The 4,947-nt window shown below is 46.1% G+C and overlaps 1 pseudogene; it reads left to right on the top strand.

Annotated features, from left to right (window-relative positions):
• Positions 1–745: 745 nt before the first annotated feature.
• Positions 746–2,695, top strand: LOC119284092 (annotated as a pseudogene).
• Positions 2,696–4,947: the final 2,252 nt, after the last annotated feature.

Genomic DNA, 4,947 nt, shown 5'->3' with positions numbered 1-4,947 from the left:
GGTGGAGGAGGTTGCAACCGTCTCGCTGTTTCGCGCGTGTTTATCTTCTTTTCCTCCTCCTGCTGCTGCTGGTCCCACGCGGGCCGCGGCCGTGGCATGATGGAGGGCTGAGCGACTGGGCCGAGTATATACTTCGTGTTTTTTAGATGTTTTCTACCCCCGAGGCCAAGAGCTTCCAGTTTGGGCAACTTGAGACTTCCTGTGGCCTGTCAAACTTTTTTTTTTCCGGGCTAAAGGGAGTTTTTATTTTTTTGCGGGTGAAAGGGGAGTTTTTATTGCAAAGTAATAGTGAGTGTTATAGTCGAGATGCCACAAATCCTCAATACAAGGTGGAACCAAGTTTAACCACACGGCAGTGATTCTCTCGGAGCGGCTGTAATTGGCTGAGAATTTTGCACTCAAGAAAAATCACACTACAAGGTGTTATACATACAGTAAGTAACTTCATATGGTCCATACATGAAAATAATGATACCAACGCAAGCTCAGGCTAAAAGAAACACCAACAAAGTCTAAGCTCTAACAAGAAATACTACTCTTGTGTAACCCCCGCACAAACAGTACATAGTTAAATATGCCAGTGCAACAAATATGTTAGTGTACTCTATGACAGATTGTGAAAATTTTGTTTCAGTTTTCCCAATCAAAAATATTATGTCCAAAAAATGTAGTATGTTAAATGCTGCATGTAGCAAGCACTCCTCGATTTTGTTTCAGTTCTCTCGGAGCTACGTAAGTTGCATGAACCCTGCAACAGGTTTCAGACAACTCATTGGACAACATTGCTAAGAAGATTTTAAAGTTCTCTTATGGTGATCTGCCTAAGGAATACAAGTCTTGCTTGATGTACCTGGATATTTTCCCTCGACAACAAGCCATCAAGCGGTCAACCTTGATAGGACGGTGGGTTGTAGAAGGCCTCATAGCAAAAGAAGACTGGGCCAGTTCTGTGCGTCATGCCAATCGATGTTTTGATGCACTTGTCAACCGGTGGCTTGTTTATCCTACTGGCATTGGAGCTACAGGTCATGCAAAGAGTTGTGTGATAGGTGATCTAGTTCATGGATTCATTACCAAGATTGCCAGAAAACAGTGCATCGTGGAAAGACGCCTATCACATCACTTGGCTCGCCACTTCTCCATTTTCAATGATCTCTGACTCCGTGGCTCTGACGGAATCGATAGATTCTTCCAAAAGCTCTATGAAGAATCATCTCGAGTATCTTTGATCAAGGTGTTAGATCTTGATGGTTGCCAATGCTTTGGAGGGAAGAACCAAAGCTACCTTAAGGACATATGCAACACAATGTTACTGCTCAAGTATCTGAGCCTAAGGGGATCAAATGTTACCCATCTGCCAAGTGAAATCAACAACCTCCATGAATTGGAAGTACTGGATATCCGAGAGACCAAGGTGCACCCATCTGCAACGGTAAATATTTTACTCCTGAAGCTCAAGCGTTTGCTAGCTGGTCGAGTTGTTCAGAGTTTAGGGTCAAGCAGTACTACACTATCTAGTGTTGAAGTTCCTGACAAAGTAGAAAAAATGTTAAGCATGGAGGTATTGTCCAATGTCAAGGCACGGAATAGACAAGATTTGAAAGATATTGGAAAACTGTGGCAGTTGAGGAAGCTTGGTGTGGTTATTGAACACAAGGACTCACACTTCAAGAATTTGCTTCGAGCTATTAGTGATCTGCATGAGTGCCTCAAGTCTCTGTCAAACACTCTTCCCATGGTAGATGAAGACCCTTCCAACCAAGAGTTCACAGAATGGGTTCTTGAACGCTATAAAGACTCTCCCAAGCTTCTTGAGAGCCTAAGCATTGTTGGAACCCCACAAACGGTGCAACTTCTTCAGTTGTTGACCAAAGATAGTGGCCAACTCCATCTTGCCAAGGTAACTTTATCTGGTACCCATCTGACACAGGATGATCTTGAGGTCCTTGCCAAGCTACCCAAGTTAATTTGTGTCAGGCTCCGACACAAGGCATACATCGATAGGAAGGTCACTTTCAAGAAGGAGGAATTTAAGAATCTCAAGTGCTTTCTTGTTGAGGATTGTAACATTACTGACATCAACTTTGAAGGTGGAGCTCCTAAGCTTGAGAAGATCATCCTTTCCTCCATTGATAGCCTACAGTATATTTATGGAGTTGAAGGACTTTTAGAACTGAAGGAAGTCGATTTGAAGAACAACACCAAGCTTTCATTATTTGACAAGGCCAGAAACATATCCAAGGTGACTCTTTGTCGTACCATTCTGAGTCAAGATGAGGTACAAATTCTGGCCAAGATATCTAGCATGCGCACCCTAGTACTCAAGGAGACATCTTATGTACAAAACCAACTTATCTTCTACAAAGACGACTTCCCAAGGCTCAACCTTCTTATTGTCGACTTTTCTGCCATTCCCAATGTTAGCTTTACTGACGGATCTGCTACTAGGCTCGAGAAAATCATCTGGTCCTTCACGATGGGTACTATCTCCGGCATTGACAACCTTCCAAAACTGAAGGAGTTTGAGTTCAATGGTGATTTTGCCCCCAATCAGGTGAACAAAGCAATTAACAAACATAAAAACATTCCCAAGCTTATACACAACAAACCAGAAAACCAATACAGAGAAACGGGAAACATACAGGAAAAGAGAGATGTTACAAGATTCCCATTTTGCTGGAAGAGACAGGATTGATGTTGGGGAAGCAATACATAGTATCCATTCATCATTGACTCCCATACCATGGTTGGTTTGTCTGTGCTTTTGGTTTGTCTTATTTGTGTGTTTCTATGTATGTAAAATGACTGAGTGTATGTCCCTGCTACTTACTTTGCATGTGTGCCCTGTAACTACGATTGAGCATATGTAATGGTGTGTACATGTGTGCCCTGTAACTACGATTGAGCATATGTAATGGTGTGTACATGTGTGCCCTTTAAACTACGATGGAGCAAATGTAATCGTATCTAGTTTGTGTCCATGGGTTTGGAGGTCTCTGTTGGCTTAGGCCAACTATAGTCGATCCCCTAAGAATAGAGTGGTAAAATGGCGAAGTAAAGTTAGTAGAGTATATTTACTCAACTAAAATTTGCTACATAGTGACTCAATGTGTGGAATGGCCCAAATAAGGGGCGACCCAAATCATCTTGACTAGGTTCTGCTTCCCTTTTTTTAAGAATACTGAGTCAGATTCATCTGTTTCATCCGGATTTTGTCTGTTTGATGCAGAAAAATGGACCCGAGCAACAGCAAGTGGTCGTCTAGCCGTCAGTCGGCCCAAAATGTATAAGGCTTTGTCTGTTTTAGATATTTCATCGAACAGAATATGGATGGCCATCACCGACTTCGACGATGATCACAAGCGCTCGCCTCGCTGCAACCCAGGGTCGCACGCCGCCCTACCGCACCCACGCCCTGGCGGCTCGCACCCGCACTTGCGGTGCCTCGCCCCACCTCGCCCGCAGCAGCACATCGCGTTATCAGCCGCCTGCGCCACCACACCCGCGCGTTCCACCATGCATGTGCCCGCCCGCCTACACGCGCGCTCTACCACGCTCTCACCCATACCGCCGTGGCTCAGCGCTGAACCGCGCTCACGTCCGCTGCCGCTCACTAGCCTCGGAACACACGCTGCCTCGCCGCAACTCGCACCGCGCTCTCGCCCTTCCCCGCGCCGCAGCTCGCCAGCCATGTGTCGTATGCTGCCTCGTCACAGCTCGCAGCCTATCCGCATGCTCGCCCGCCCTCGCGACGCAGCTCGCCAGCCCTAGGCCGCATGCCGCCTCACTGCAGCTCGCAGCTCGTCCGCACGCTTGCCCGCCCCCATGCTGCACGTCGCCAGTCCACCCCCGTGCACGCTCACCCGCGCCGCTCCTAGCCCGCCAACCCCACGCGGGACGACGTGTTGCACGCTTGAGAGCTCCTCGGCCACCCCCACTGGTGGAAAAAAGGCCTTTGGTCGCGGTTCGCAACTGCCATTAGTCGCGGTTGCGCAACCGCGACCAAATAAGCGCGACTAAAGCCCCCCACCTTTAGTCGCGGCTGCTTAAGAACCGCGACTAACGGCCCGTCCACGTGGGCGCCAGGCGGCCGTCGGGGCGGAGGACCTTTAGTCGCGGTTCTTCTGGCCAACCGCGACTAAAGGCCGCCACAGGTTTAGGGTTTTAGCCCCCCCCCCTAAACCTGTTTTCTGTTTAATTTGTATTGTTTTATTTCTTTTGTGCTTTATTTTAATTTTGAAGGAGTTTCATATATTCTACGGTACTACATACATGCATATGAATGTACAATTTCAAATAAATTTGAAATTAGAACCAAAAAGAATGCAAGAGGAATATACAATATATATTCAATATCATCGGATGACCATATACAATTTTGAACAAGTTTCCATACATGATTTAATGCATATAAAGTTCTACGTCCTCGTAATAGTGTTCTCCTTTAGGATGGAGGACTTCCCTGCTGAACCATCCAGCTAGTTCCTCTTGAAGTGGTCGGAAGCGAGCTTCTGGACTAAGCATCCACCGGAGGTTATTCCTCTGAGCATTGGTATCACTCGGAACCCGCTCAGAGGTGTATCTCCGGATCATCTCACAGACATAGTATCCACATAGATTGGTCTCCGGTGGCTGAATATCCCCAGCATTCTTAGCCTTTAACATTTTGAATTCTAGCTCTTTTTTGAATTCACCGACCTTTGTATCTACGAACCGTCTCCAAACCCTACGAGGCAAAGAAAATTAAATGAATAAGAGAGTTATTAATTAGTTACTTGATATTAGGAAATGAACGAAATAGGCCGATCGATATAGAGCGCAAATGAATGAAAATAATTACTTCTGCAGCATTCTTCTCATGCCGCCCCAAAGCTTTGGATCCATATTCACAGAGTCGTGGACGAGACATTCTGAGGTGTTAACTTTAATTACTAGCAGAATCCAGTG

Source organism: Triticum dicoccoides, chromosome 4A (genome assembly GCF_002162155.2).
Source record: "Triticum dicoccoides isolate Atlit2015 ecotype Zavitan chromosome 4A, WEW_v2.0, whole genome shotgun sequence".
Taxonomy (NCBI): Eukaryota; Viridiplantae; Streptophyta; class Magnoliopsida; order Poales; family Poaceae; genus Triticum; species Triticum dicoccoides.
This window is presented reverse-complemented; position numbering and strand designations above follow the sequence as displayed.